We start from the raw sequence: 16640 nt of genomic DNA on the forward strand, positions 1-16640 counted from the left end.
GGGTACGTGTCCAACCCCTCCTGACGAGGTCGGGGAAGTCTATTGAAGCATTTAATGCAACGTAGTAGAAATGTGGCTGTCGGTCAGCGCTGTTCCACTCGTGAACCACCGTTCACCCTCTGAGCCACTGTGGTAACCCCTTCTCCTATAAAAGGAGGCCCGAGGCTCGGTAGTAGGGACTTTTGGCTTCTTGACTAATATAAATGTTGTACGAGGGACAGATCTACAGTAAACTAAAGCGAATAACTAAACACAAGCATGAGTAGGGTTTTACGAACAACGCGGCCCGAACCTGGATAAAAACGACCTTGCCACGCCTTGACTGTTGGTTCTGCTCTTGTCGCGACCGCTCTCCCCGCCAAACCAGCAAAAGGGGACCGTTGAGGCCCCCATAGGTGTCGATGCTTTCACCGAAACCGTGGCATAATACCCTCTGTCACACATAAGCCTTCTTATATCTTCCTCAAAACAGCCACCATACCTAGCTATCATGGCATTTCCATATCCATTCCGAGGTATATTTCCATGCAAATTCTACTGTTACATCATATGACTAGTTCGTTCATCAGCATATTGCTTTGCATGATGATATAGGGCCGACATAGGATTTGTGGCAAAGCCATCGTTCATTATATTGCCGATACATGTCACGCTAGATCGCTGCACATCCCGCTACACTATGAGAGGCATTCATATTGAGCCATATTGCTTCATAATTCTTCATACTGAGTTTTTATTGAGTTGTAAGTAAAAAAGTGTGGTGATCATCATTATTAGAGCATTGTGCCATTGAGGAAATAAAAATGGGGCAGGCCAAATGATACCACCATAATATATATATACATCCTACCACCCAGGGCTAGTTACCCCACATGTTCCATATACTATCATGCGATAGTATATATACTAATTTATCATTTTAATTATGTTCATATAATACATATAAGATTTTTCATGTGAGTTACATGAAAAAAATACATGTTAACCCATAGTTTTTATTATATTTGTGAAATACATATATATTTGTATGTTAAAAAGAACATATACCAAATATGATACATACTACCAAAAATAGTATATATACTACCTAAACATTTTTATATACTACATACTACGCGTAAATACTCTTCGATTTGCTAGATAATACATAGAACATACAAAACGCAAGTGATGGTAACTACCACCGGTGGTAGAGAAAATTTGTCCAACATATATATATATATATATATATATATATATATATACATGAAAAATAAAAAAAGTAAAAATAGAGAAAAATAGAGAAGGGACTTTGCTACTATCCCTTACCACACTTGTGCCTAAAAGTGGCACCTTGTTCTTCATATAGAGAGTCTCATGATATGTCATTTTCATTATTATAAACTTGGGTTGTATACTGGCTTGTATATTGCGATGACGGGATTCCTCAAATGCCCGAGGTCTTCGTGAGCAAGCAAGTTGCATGCACACCCAGTTAGCTTCACTTCAGCTTTCATACACTTATAGCTCTAGTGCATCATTTGCATGGCAATCCCTACTCCTTGCATTGGCATCTACCGATGGGCATCTCCATAGCCCGTCAGTACGCCTAGTTGATGTGAGACTATCTTCTCCAGTTTTTACCCCTTTGATATCTACCACAATATTCTATTCCACATTTATGCTATGTCCATGCTTCACGCTCATGTATTGCGTGAAGAATAAAAAGTTGATAAACATTGAAAATTACTATCCAATTGCCTGACTTGGACACCGTGGTGCTTGACATTTGTAGAATTTGAAAGGTTGATGATTTTGTTGCTTGTGCTTATAAATATTACTATGTTGGTGTTTTTTAATTCATCATTTCTTAGTGAGCATACATGCAAAATATTACATATTGGGTAGCATGTCACATAAAAAATTCTTTTTATCACGTACCTACTCGCGGACGAGCGGGAATTAAGCTTGGGGATGCTTGATACGTCTCCAATGTATCTATAATTTTCGATTGTTCGATGCTATTATATGATTATTCTAGGATACTTTTTGAGTAGTAATTTACCAATTTATATTATTCTGAGCACTAACCTATTGAACCAGTGCCTAGTGTCAGTTGCTGCTTTTTGCGTGTTTTTTTACTTTTCACGTTTACAGTACCAAACAAAGTCCAATTGCCCCGAAACTTTTTTACGATTTTATCCTGGACCAAAAGAATACCTAGAAGCCATGGGAGAAGGCCAGAAGCCACACGAGGGAGGCACAAGCCAACAGGGCGCGACCAGGGGGGTTGGCATGCCCTGATGGCTTGTCCTTCCTTGGTCGCCCACCTACCTTCATTATCTAGCCTATGAATTCACATATATTCCAAAAACCCTAAAGAACATAATGAAACACTTTTTCCATTGCTGCAAGTGTGCATTTGGCAGCGAACTCATCTGGAGCTCTGTTTCGGCAGCCTAGTGAAGGGGGGATCGATCATGGAGGGCCTCTTCATCAACCTTGCTACCCTCGTGATGATGTGTGAGTTGTTCACCACATACCTACGGGTCCGTAGTTAGTACCTAGATGGCTCTCTCTCTTTATATTCAATACAATGGTCATCGCATCTTCGTTTTTATCCATGTGATGTAATACTTTTGTACGACGCGTCTATTCCGATCAGATGAATTGTGGGTTTACATTCAGATTATTCATGAGAAGTATTTGAGTCTTCTATGAAATTATTATGATTCTTAATTTCATGATCATCATAGCTTCATAAATCTGTCCGGTCTATTGAATTTATTTGGCCAAGCATATTGATAATTCTTCAGTGAGAGGGGTGCGTTGTAGTGGGTTCAACCGGATGGCTTTCTATATCCTAGTGACAGAAGGGGACAAGATATGTCTTTGTGTTGTTTCTACTAAGTATAAAACGATGGGGTTAATTCATATTGGCAGAGTTTACTTTGCCTACATCATGCCATCGTTCTCCAAGCATTACTCTGTTTGTCATGAACTTTATATGTAGAGAGGCAAGAATAGAAGCGCTCTTGAAGTGGAGGAATAGGAGTACATGCAGGCAGGAGTCGCTCTATTTGCTTATGGATGTGATGCCTATATACACATGATCATTGCGTGAACATCACATAACTATCTGCTTTTCTGTCAATTTCCGAACACTAATTTGTTTACCCACAATGTGTTGATTTCATGACAGATGCCATTAGGGAACACCATGGCCCTCGGGTCTATTCACTTATATATTCACAAAACTTATCTTTACCTTTTTGCCTTTATTTGTCTTTTCTTTTATTTTGAAATTTACAATTATCTACACTCCTCATTTTCTTCCAAATAATGAGATCAAGGGGATGACAACCCTCTTGCCTGCCTTGGGTGCAAGTTGTTTTCTCTTTCGTGTGCAGTCTTTGAAGACAGTTGAGGATTGCTATTCATGTAGGTTCGATAAACCTTGGTTTCTTAACAAAGGGAAATACTTACCTGTATTGTGCTGTAATTACTCGTTCCACTTCATGGAAAACCCAACGCGGATCACAAGTATCACTTTGCCACAAATACTATGTCAGCTACATGATCATGCAAAGCAATATGACAACGAACACACAAGTCATATGATGTAATAGTGGAAGTTGCATGGCAATATATCTCGGAATTTCTATGGAAATGCCATGATAGGTAGGTATGTTGGTTTTTTGAGGAAGATATAAGGTGGCTTATGTGCAGCAGACCATACCATGTCGCGGAGTTTGGATGCACTCACAAAGTTTGTACCGATCCTCGAGGTGAGAATGGGCAATGCATGGTACAGAAGAGGCTAGAAAATATGTGGAAAGGTAAGTGTGCGTACATTCATGGATTCACATTCGTCATAAACAACTCATATACTTATTGCAAAGCTTTATCATCTCCCTCCAAGAAAATTACTACTCACATGCCCCTACGAAGGAGGTTGGTAGGAGTTAACCATCGCGTGCCCCCGATTATAAGAGCACAAAGAACTTAAATAAATTACAAGTCATGCTTCAAGTTCATCGCATAACTAGAGGCTATACGTGCATGCTTGATCAATCAAAAACCTTAACACCAATATTCCTACTAATCCACAATCATCCACTGGTGCCACCACATATTACTATCTTAATGTTGCAAAACTATTGCAAGGTGTTAAAGCAAATTTCTCCACATGTGGTTTTGGTAATTGATGACAATCCCTATGGAATAATGGTTTCCTTGTGTTATATTTGAAGGATTTGTGCATAGACACTTCTTGAAGTCCATCTGTTGGTTTCAAGGCGATTATATGATGACCAAGGTGGTATTCAAGGTTATATCCAAATATTGGTCATAAAGACACAAGGTTGATCAATACTAAGTGAAAGAGTGAATCAAGTTGATCAACACACAAAGCATACAAGATGTACCGAGAGGGATCAAGTGATCTCATGGTATGGTAAGCATTGTCCATTACACGTTGTGTACTAACCCATGGTCTTCGTGAGAGTTCTATGTGGGTTTAGGTGTGTTTCCATGGGCTTGCTTCAAGAGGAAGATCTCATACAACCCATGGAGGATAATGTCAAGTGGTGATCGTCATCAAGATTGTGGTGTGCAAGTTCAAGTGGAGCATCACGAAGATATCATGCTTGAATCTTGCCAACCATTGTGATGGCAATGGAGTTGTGAAGATGTGCTGAAGAGTGTCTCACCCATAGTGAGTATGGGGGGGGGGGGCAAAAAACTAGTTTTCATCAAACCAATACAAAAGAGAAGGTGGACCATCTTGAGCAAGTCAAGATAGTCATCGTCTAGCTCAAGTGAACTATGTGCAAGTTATAAGTTTGCCCTTGATAGGTTTTATATTTTAGGATAGATTGTCGTACAGTCAAGGGGGGCTCTCAAATGATTAGCTTGATCATATCGTTCATTGAGATCTCAAACCATTTGCATCCTTGCATCATCTTTCTTGGTTCTTGTTTGGTGTTTCTCTTTGTGAGTTTCAGACCTTATGGTCATCTTTATGAAAAGCTCGAGTTCATGAAAACGGAGTCCATATGTTTTCGATGTTGGAGTTTTTGTCGGTTCTTCACTCATAGAGGTTTTCACATCTCTATATCATTGGCATTTTATACTGCCTTTTCTTCACTCATAGGATGATGCATAGCTCTTGTCGTCGGGAATCCAATAAGCTTGAGTATGCTCCATTCGAAGCTCGGATGCGAAAAATATGGCAGTTCTAGTATTCACTCTTTTCATGTGTTGCCTATGGTCTACCTAGAATGATCCAAGCGGTACTACCGCTCCCTAGAGAAGTACTACCTCTTATGATCAGTAGTACCGCCCTGGCAGTTGTGGTACCGCTCTCGGGCGGAAGTACTCTTGTGAGTTCCGCTCGCTAGTACCGCTGCCTCTAGGTCTCGACACTTTTCGTGTCGGTGTGAGCGGTTTCTAGAGTGGTAGTGCAGGGCCGTAGTACCCCCCATCAAGCGGTAGTACTGCTTGTTACTACCATGCCAGAACCCCTTGGTATTACTGGATAGGTCCTTAGCAGGCGATAAGAGGATATAGGAGGCGGTACTACTTCTTATGATCGGTAGTACCGCTCCTCGCAGCGGTACTATCGCTACAACTCTACTACCGGCCTTTGCCTCCCTCGTTGACTGCTGCCCTCTTTCCCAGTGGTAGTACCACTCATGTGTGGGATGAGAGGGTAATGGTTAGATTTTCCCTTCCTATAAAAGGGGTTCTTCTTCCCCATTGAACCCCATCCTTTGAGCTCGTGTTCTTCCCCCATTGTTGACCCTCTTTGAGCTTGCTAACTCTCAATCGCTCCTATGATTCTTGCTAGTTCTTGAGGGAGAAGAGACAGGATATCTAGATCCACATTTCCACCAATCACTTTCTCCTCTATGCGAGGGGAACCCCTTGCATCTAGATCGTGGAGTTCTTCGTGTTCTTCTTCATTCTTCCTCTCATTTTCTTCCACAGTGTTAGTTGTTGTGGAGGTATTTGGGAGATAAGGACTTGGGCACTCCCTGTGCCCTTGCCATTGCATTTGGTGCATAGGTTTGAGTTCTCCACCGTGATACATGGTAGTGAAGTCTGAGAAGCTTATTACTCTTGGGTGCTTGGTACCTTAGAGCTTGTTCTTCTTGGGTGCCTTGGCGTCCTAGAAGATTGGTTCACGGCAAACAAAAAATTTCCTACGTGCAAACATATCTGTCCATGGTGATGACCATTTACGAGTGGAGAGATTAGATGTACATACCTTTGTAGATTGCTAAGCGTAAGCGTTAAAGAACGCGGTTGATGTAGTGGTACATCTTCGCGATCTAATCACGAACCGTCCCGCGATCTCCCGATCAAGTGCCGAACGGACGGCACCTCTGTGTTCAACACACGTACATCTTGGTGACGCCTTCAGCTCCTCGATCCAGTGAGCGATGGTGAAGTAGCATACTAAATCCTTCGCCAGCACGACAGCGTGGTGAGGTGTTGGTGGTGACAGCCCGACAGCGCTTCGCCAAGTGGTTATGGAGGAGGGAAACTACGAGGGACGGCAGGGGCAGCGCCGTGGAAAGATTGTCGTGTGGCTGCCTCCTCTCTACCTCTCTATATTTAGGAGGAAGGGAGAGGGGAGGGCACCCTAGGGTTACCCCCTAGGGTCCGGCAGCCAAGGGAGGAGGGGCGGCGGCTAGGCTAAGGGTGCCCCCCACTTGGGTGCCTTGCCACCCAAGTTGGGATGGCTACGCCCCAAAGGAGGCCCGCCCCCCCTTCGGCCGAAGTGGTTGGGGAGAGGGGCTATGCCCAGCCACCTGGTGGGCTACGGTGCCCCCGCTCCTTGGTCCATGAGGCCCCCCAACATTTGTCGGGGCCTCCGGAAACCCCTTTCGGTACTCCGTGAATCCTTCGGTACGCCTCGGAACTCTTCCGGATCCCGATGACCATCATCCTATATATCAATCTTTACCTCCGGACTATTTCATAGTTCCTCGTCACGTCTGGGATCTCATTCACGACTCTGAACAACCTTCTGTCACCAACACTATGACTCAATTATGCGTATATCATCACCGAACCTTAAGTGTGAAGACCTTCCGGGATCGAGAACTATGCAAACTTGACCGAGGCAATCTCTGATCAATAACGAACAGCTGGACCTCGATGTCCATATTATGTCCTACATATTCTACGAATATCTTCCATCGGTTGAACCTCAATGTCAAGGATTCAATCAATCACGTATGCTATTCCCTTTGTCCTTTGGTTTGTTACTTGCCTAAGATTCGATCGTCGGTATCTGCATACCTGGTTAAAACTCATTACCGACAAGTCTCTTTACTCGTTCTGTAATACAAGATCCCGCGACTAACTCTTGGTCACATTGCTTGCTAGCTTATTGTGATGTTGTCTTACCGAGTGGGCCCCACAGATTCATCTCGGTCACACGGAGTGACAAATCCTAGTCTCGATCCATGCCAACCCAACAGACACCCTTGGATATACATGTAGAGCACCTTTATAGTCACCCAGTTACGTTGTGATGTTTGATACACACAAAGCATTCCTCCGGTGTCCGGGAGTTGCATGATCTCATGGTCATAGGAATACATACTTTGTCCTGTAGAAAACAGTAGCAGTAAACTGACACGATCATATGCTACGTTTATAACGTTTATAGTTTGGGTCTTTTCCATCACATCATTCTCCTAATGATGTGATCCCGTTATCAAATGACAACTCATGTCCATGGTCAGGAAAACTTGACCATCTTTGATCAATGAGCTAGTCCATTAGAGGCTTACTAGGGACATTGTGTTGTCTATGTATCCTCACATGTATTTTAGTTTCCAATCAATACAATTCTAGAATGGATCATAAACGTTTATATTGAACAACAAAATATAATAATAACTATTTTATTATTGTCTCTAGGGCACATTTCCAAGAGTCTCCCACTTGCACTAGAGTCAATAATCTAGCTCACATCTCCATGTGATTAACGTTGTAATGAATCTAACACCCATATAGTTCTGGTGTTGATCATGTTTCGCTCATGGAAGATATTTAGTCAACGGGTCTGCAACATTCAGATGCATCTGCACTTTGAAAATATTTATGTCCTCCTCCTTGATGTAATTGTGTATGGAATTGAAGCATCGCTTTTTGTGTCTGATCCTCTTGTGAAACCTTGGTTACTTGGCTAGAGCAATGGTACCAATGTTGTCACAAAGCAGAGTCGTTGGATCGAGTGCACTTGGCACAGCTCCAGGATCTGTCATGGAGTCCTTCATCCAAACACCTTCTTTAGCCGCCTCCGAGGCAGCTATATACTCCTCTTTGCATGTAGAATCATCTACAATGCTCTGCTTGAAAGTGCACCAGCTTACCGCACCCCCATTGAGAATATATACGTATCCAGTTTGCGACTTAGAGTCATTTGGATTAGTGCCAAAGCTTGCATCAATGTAACCCTTTACGATGAGCTCTTAATCACCACCATACACGAGAAACATTTCCTTCGTCCTTTTCAGGTACTTCAGAATATTATTGACCATTGTCAAGTGTTCCATACCCGGATCTCTTTGAAACCTTCCCGCCAAACTTATGGCAAGGCTGACATCAGGTCTTGTGCACAACATTGCATACATGATAGAGCCTATGGCTGAAGCATAGGGGACAACACTCATATTTTCTCTATCTTCCGCAGTCACTGGGCATTGAGTTTTACTCAACTTAACACCTTGCAACACAGGCAAGAACCCTTTCTTGGACTGTTCATATTGAACTTCTTCAAAAACTTTGTCAAGGTATGTGCTCTGTGAAAGTCCTATTAAGCATCTCAATCTATCTCTATGAATCTTGATGCTTAATATGTAATCAGCTTCTCCTACGTCCTTCATTGAAAAACACTTGTTCAAGTAATCCGTTACTCCTCCCAAAAATTCTATATTGTTTCCAATCAGCAATATGTCATCCACATATAATATTAGAAACGCTATAGAGCTACCACTCACTTTCTTGTAAATACAAGCTTCTCCATAAACTTGTATAAACCCAAACGCTTTGATCACCTCATCAAAACACTCATTCCAACTCCGAGATGCTTGCACCAGTCCATAAATTGATCGCTGGAGTTTGCACACTTTGTTAGCATTCTCAGGATCGACAAAACCTTCCGGTTGCATCATATACAACTCTTCCTTAAGGAAACTGTTAAGGAACACTGCTTTGACATTCATCTGCCAAATTTCATAATCGAAAAATGCAGCTATTGCTAACATGATTCTGACGGACTTGAGCATAGCTACGAGTGAGAAAGTCTCATCATAGTCAACTCCTTGAACTTGTGAAAATTCCTTTTCCATAAGTCGAGCTTTATAGATGTTTACATTACCGCCGGCGTCCGTCTTCTTCTTAAAGACATATTTATTCTGAATGGCCTTTCGCCCTTGAGGTAGTTCTTCCAAAGTCCACACTTTGTTTTCATACATGGATCATATCTCGGATTTCGTGGCCTCTAACCATTTATTGGAATCCAGGCCCACCATCGCTTCTACATAGCTCGTAGGTTCATCATTGTCCATGACCGTTAAGACAGGGTTACCGTACCACTCACGAGCAGTGTGTGCCCTTGTCGACCTACGAGGTTCGATAGCAACTTGATCCGAATCTACATGATCATCATTATTGGCTTCCTCTTCAACTAGTGTATGTTCCACAAAAACATATTTTTGTGATCCGCTACTATGTGGTTCAAGTAAAGGTTCAACAACCTCATCAACTTCTATGTTCCTCCCACTCAATTCTTTCAAGAAAAACTCTTTCTCAAGAAATGTTCCATTTTTAGCGTTAAACACTTTGCCTTCGGATCTGAGATAGAAGGTCTACCCAAATATCTCTTTTGGGTGTCCTATGAAGAAAAATTTCTCTGCTTTGGGTTCTAGCTTTTCACGCTGAAGCTTCTTGACATAAGCATCACATACCCAAACTTCAAGAAATGACAACTTTGGTTTCTTACCAAACCATAGTTCATATGGCGTCGTCTGAACGGATTTGGATGGTGCCCTATTTAAAGTGAATGCAGTTGTATCTAATGCATAGCCCCAAAATGTTAATGGCAAATCGACAAGAGACATCATGGACGTACATATCCAATAAAGTACGATTACGACATTCGGACACACCATTGCTCTATCTTAAGTGAGTGCCAAACTCATAACTCAGATATTCTCCTCCTCGATCAGATCATAGGAATTTGATCTTCTTGTTATGTTGATTCTCTACTTCATTCTGAAATTGCTTGAACTTTTCAAACGTTTCAGACTTGTGTTTCATTAAGTAAATATAACCATATCTACTCAAATCTTCACTGAAGGTGAGAAAATAATGATATCCACCGTGCGCCTCAATGTTCATCGGACCGAACACATCAATATGTATGATTTACAACAAGTCACTTGCTCGCTCCATTGTTTCGGAGAACGGAGTTTTGGTCATCTTGCCCATGAGGCATGGTTCACATGTGTCAAGTGATTCAAAATCAAGTGACTCCAAAAGTCCATCGGCATGGAGTTTCTTCATGCGCTTTATACCAACATGACCCAAGCGGCAGTGCCACAAGAAAGTGGTTTTATCATTAACTTTGCATCTTTTGGCATCAATGTTATGGACAAGCATGTCATTACTATCGAGATTCAAGAAGAATAAACCCCTCACATTGGGTGCATGACCATAAAAGATATTACTCATATAAATAGAACAACCATTTTTCTCTGATTTAAATGAGTAATTGTCTCGCAATAAACAAGATCCACATATAATGTTCATGCTTAACACATGCAAAAAATAACAATTATTCAGGTTCATCACTTATCTCGATGGTAAACGAAGTCAGAGCGTGCTGACAGCGATCACATCAACCTTGGAACCATTTCCCACGCGCATCATCACTTCATCCTTCGTCAACCTTCATCTATTCCGCAATTCCTGTTTTGAGTTGCAAACGTGAGCAACCAAACCAGTATCAAATACCCAGGCACTACAATGAGAGTTGGTGAGGTACACATGAATAACATGTATATCATATATACCTTGTTTGGCGTTGTCCGCCTTCTTGTCGACAGATACTTGGGGCAGTTCCGCTTCCAGTGACCAGTCCCCTTGCAATGATAGCACTCAGTCTCTGGCTTGGGCCCAGCCTTGGGTTTCCTCACGGGAGGGGCAACAGCTTTGCCACTCTTCTTCAATTTCCCTTTCTTTCCCTTGCCATTTTTCTTGAAACTGGTGGACTTATTGACAATCAACACTTGATGTTCTTTGTTGATTTTTGACTCACCGACTTCCAGCATCGCAAACAGCTCGGTAACTGAATTATTCATCCCTTGCATGTTGTAGTTCAGCACAAAGCTTTTGTAGCTAGGTGGGAGTGATTGGAGAATTCTGTCAGTGATCGCCTCTGGCGGGAGAGCAATTCCCAACTCAGCCAGATGATTTTCATACTCAGACATTCTAAGTACATGCTCACTAATAGACCCGTTCTCCTCCATCTTGCAAGCATAGAACTTATCAAGGTCTCATACCTCTCAATCCGGGCATTTTTCTCAAAGATAAACTTCAACTCTTGGAACATCTCATATGCTCCATGACGTTCAAAACATCTTTGAAGTCCAGGTTCTAGGCCATACAAGATCGCACACTGAACTACTAAGTAGTCATCTAGACGTGACTGCCATATAATCATAACATCCTGGGTTGCCGGTTGGGGTGGCATGTCACCTAGCGATGTATCAAGGACATAGTTATTTAGAGAAACCACGAGGACAAACCTCAGATTATGGGCCGATTAAACAAAGTTGCTTCCATCATCGTTCAGCTTAGCTTTCTCTAGGAACGCATTAAAATTCAGGGGTGCTACTACAGAGGCCATTGATCTACAATATAAATTTGCAAAGATTACTTAAACTAATGTTCAAGATAATGAGTTTAGTTAATCATATTACTAAAAAATCCCACTCAAATTGATAACCCTCTAGTCATTCGAGGGACACATGATCCAAATCTACCAACCCATGCCCGTTCATCACCTGATGTGAGGTGGCTTCAATGGTGAACATCTCCATGTTGATCATATCAACTATATGACTCATGTTCGACCTTTCGGTCTCTTGTGTTCCGAGGCCATGTCTGTACATACTAGGCTCGTCATGTTTAACCCAAGAGTTCCACGTGTGCAAAACTGTCTTCCACCCGTTGCATGTGAACGTAGAGTCTATCACACTCGATCATCACGTGGTGTCTCAAAACGACGAACTTCCGCAACGGTGCACACTCGGGGAGAACACAATTTTATCTTGAAATTAAGTGAGGAATCACCTTATAATGGTACCGTCGTACTAAGAAAAACAAGGTGCATAAAAGGATTAACATCACATGCAAATCATAAGTGACATGATATGGCCATGAACTTGTGCTTTTGATCTCCATGTCCAAAGCACCGGCATGATCTCAACGGTCACCGGCGCCACACCATGATGTCCATCATTATGCTACCATCGAGGTTGTCCCGCCAACCATGCTTGTACTACTATTGGTACCATTTAGCGATAAAGTAAAGCATCACTTAGCGCCTAATGAGTGACACGCCGGTCATACAAAAATTAAAGATAACCCTATGGCTCATGCCGGTTGTTGTAGCATCGACATGCAAGTCGATATTAATTATTACAACATGATCGTCTCATACATCACATATATCACATCATGTCTTTGGCCATATCACATCACATACATACCCTAAAAAAACAAGTTATATGTCATGTAATTTGTTGTTGCAAATTTTGCCTGGCCGTTATGGGTATCTAGCAAGAACGTTTCTTACTTACGCAAAACCACAACGGTGATATGCAGGTTGCTATTTAACCTTCTACAAGGACCGCCTTTTGTCATATCTGATTCAAGTAGAGTAGGAGAGCCAGACACCCGCCAGCCATCTTTATGCAAGAGGTTGCATGTTAGTCGATGGAACCGGTCTCTCGTACGTGGACGAGTAAAGTTGGTCGGGGCCGCTTCAGCCAACAATACCGCGGAATCAAGAAAAGAAAAAGGAGGGAAGCAATCTAAAATTCAACGCCCACAAACTCCTTTGTGTTCTACTTGAGATGCTATCTACCCATAGACCTGGCTCTTGATGCCAGTGTTGGGGAATGTTGCATGAGAAACAAAAAAAATCCTACGTGCAAACATGTCTATCTTTGGTGATGACCATCTACGAGTGGAGAGATTGGATCTACATACCTTTGTAGATCGCTAAGCGAAAGCATTCAACAACGTGATTGATGGTGTGGTACATATTTTGAAAGCACATATGCTCCCTTGGTGATTTTGATAATTCATGACAACATACATTGACTCTTGGACTAACACTTTTACATAGATATTTTGGGATTAGTCCATGGAGAGCTATGGCTTAAGGTTTATGTGCAAATACCCCTGGATGCAAGAAAGGAATAATATTGGCTCAAGCTTCAAGCTAGAAGACTCTTCATTTTATATTTGTGAGAAATCACTTTTGAATCCATAGGAAAGCCAATACTATTAAAAGGGGATGAGGTAGTAAAATGAACCGATTGCTCAAATGATCAAAGTTAGGCACCAAAACACACAGTCATTTTTCCCACATATCCACTATGTCAAGTTCCACATTCACAAATTCGATGTCACCAACATTTCCACATCAGACCCACCGAGTTTGAACCTCAGACAAAACCCTAGCCATTCCCACCAAATCGGTGCAACCGAAACGGCATAGATGCTACCGAGTTTGGGTGACCAACATTCTGTTGCCAAGATACACAAAATCAAAATTTCCGAGTTTGAGTATCGGTGCCACCGAGTTTGGCCATCTCACTGTTAGTCACCTTTTCGGTGCCACCGAGTTGTATATATCGGTATCATCAAGATTCAAAAGTTCACACCTTTAGTGCTAGTCGGTACCACCGAGTTTCCAACTTCGGTGTCACCCAGTTTGCTCTTTTGTGAGTAATTGTTGGATTTTGGATGTTGCCTATATATACCCTTTCACCCACCTCTCATTTGTGGGAGAAGCACTCAGAACACACACTTCACTTCTAGATCCTTTTTCTGAGAGAGAACCACCTACTCATGAATTGACACGAAGATATTCCAATCCAATTTGAAACTTGATATCTAGCCTCCCCAAACTTCTTTCCACCAAATCAACCTCTCCTACTGATGACCCACAAGCGTAGGGGATCGCAACAGTCTTTGCGGGTAAGTTAACCCAATTTATTGATACGACACAAGGGGAGCCAAAGAATATTTATAAGCTTTAATAGTTGAGTTATCAATTCAACCGCACCTGAAAGATACTTGCTTGGCAACGAAATATTAGTAGCAACGGTGATATGAAAGTGATCGTGGCAACGGAAATCATGGTGGCAAAGCAACGAAAGTAAAACAGCTAAAGTAGAGCAACTAATAACTAGCAGGATTAAAGCACTGTAGGCTAGGGAGATGGATGGGTAGTCATGGATGAGAGATATCATGTGTTTAACTTGGGGCAAGGCACATAGAAAAGTAATGATCATCTAGGCAAATATCAAACATTAGGCATGTATCCCAAGGTAGTCGTGCATGCTTTCAATAAGAACTTGCACAACACCTTTTGTCCTACCATCCCGCTACCAACGGGTCCAAAAGGAACTTATGGAGATTAAGGTGCTCTTGTCAAAGAGCACCGGAACAAAGCATTAACAATCAATGGATACATGGAATCCTCAAATCATATTCTATCCCCTTTGGTGTCCCAAGCTATCACCATTGGGATCGCCGGTTCCGGACTACAATAGGTGCGTAATACTCATAGATAGGATCAAGAACACAAATATATTCATGAAAACATAAGGTATTCAGATCTGAAATCATGGCACTCGGGCCCTAAGTGACAAACATTAGGAGTAACAAGTAGTAGCAAAGATGATAAACACCATAGTAGATGACACGCAACATACCCCCAACAATCCGACGAACTATTACATGATCTAACTCATCCAATCCCTACCATCCCTTTCACCTACAACAAGGATTACTCACACATGATGGGGGAAGCCATGGAAGGGTGATGGAGTGGTGATGGTGATGACGATGGCGATGATTTTGTTGGAAATATGCCCTAGAGGCAATAATAAATTAGTTATTATTATATTTCTTAGTTCATGATAATCGTTTATTATCCATGCTATAATTGTATTGATTGGAAACACAATACTTGTGTGGATACATAGACAAAACACTGTCCCTAGTAAGCCTCTAGTTGACTAGCTCGTTAATCAAAGATGGTCAAGGTTTCCTGGCCATAGGCAAGTGTTGTCACTTGATAACGGGATCACATCATTAGGAGAATCATGTGATGGACTAGACCCAAACTAATAGACGTAGCATGTTGATCGTGTCATTTTGTTGCTACTGTTTTCTGCGTGTCAAGTATTTATTCCTATGACCATGAGATCATATAACTCACTGACACTGGAGGAATGCTTTGTGTGTATCAAACGTCGCAACGTAACTGGGTGACTATAAAGATGCTCTACAGGTATCTCCGAAGGTGTTAGTTGAGTTAGTATGGATCAAGACTGGGATTTGTCACTCCGTGTGAACGGAGAGGTATCTCGGGGCCCACTCGGTAATACAACATCACACACAAGCCTTGCAAGCAATGTAACTTAGTGTAAGTTGCGGGATCTTGTATTACGGAACGAGTAAAGAGACTTGCCAGTAAACGAGATTGAAATAGGTATACGGATACTGACGATCGAATCTCGGGCAAGTAACATACCGAAGGACAAAGGGAATGACATACGGGATTATATGAATCCTTGGCACTGAGGTTCAAACGATAAGATCTTCGTAGAATATGTAGGATCCAATATGGGCATCCAGGTCCCGCTATTGGATATTGACCGAGGAGTCTCTCGGGTCATGTCTACATAGTTCTCGAACCCGCAGGGTCTGCACACTTAAGGTTCGACGTTGTTTTATGCGTATTTGAGTTATATGGTTGGTTACCGAATGTTGTTCGGAGTCCCGGATGAGATCACGGACGTCACGAGGGTTTCCGGAATGGTCCGGAAACGAAGATTGATATATAGGATGACCTCATTTGGTTACCGGAAGGTTTTCGTGCATTACCGGAAAAGTTTCGGGCTCATCGGTAGTGTACCGGGAGTGCCGGGAGGGGTGCCAGGGACCATCGGGAGGGGTGTCACGCCCCAAGGCGTCTCATGGGCTATGGGAAGAGATAAACCAGCCCCTAGTGGGCTGGAATAAGTTCCCACTAAGGCCCATAAGGTTTGAGAAGGAAAAAACACAAGGTGGAAAGAGTTTCCAAGTGGGAAGGTGGAATCCTACTCCAAGTAGGATTGGAGTAGGACTCCTCCACCTCCAATTTCGGCCAAACCTTTAGGTTTTGAGGCTGCCTCCTCCCCTCCCTCCCACCTATATATACGGAGGTTTTAGGGCTGATTTGAGACGACTTTCTCACGGCTGCCCGACCACATACCTCCATAGTTTTTCCTCTAGATCGCGTTTCTGCGGAGCTCGGGCGGAGCCCTGCTGAGACAAGATCATCACCAACCTCC

The sequence above is a fragment of the Hordeum vulgare genome, chromosome 7H, assembly GCF_904849725.1.
Source record: "Hordeum vulgare subsp. vulgare chromosome 7H, MorexV3_pseudomolecules_assembly, whole genome shotgun sequence".
Lineage (NCBI taxonomy): Eukaryota > Viridiplantae > Streptophyta > Magnoliopsida > Poales > Poaceae > Hordeum > Hordeum vulgare.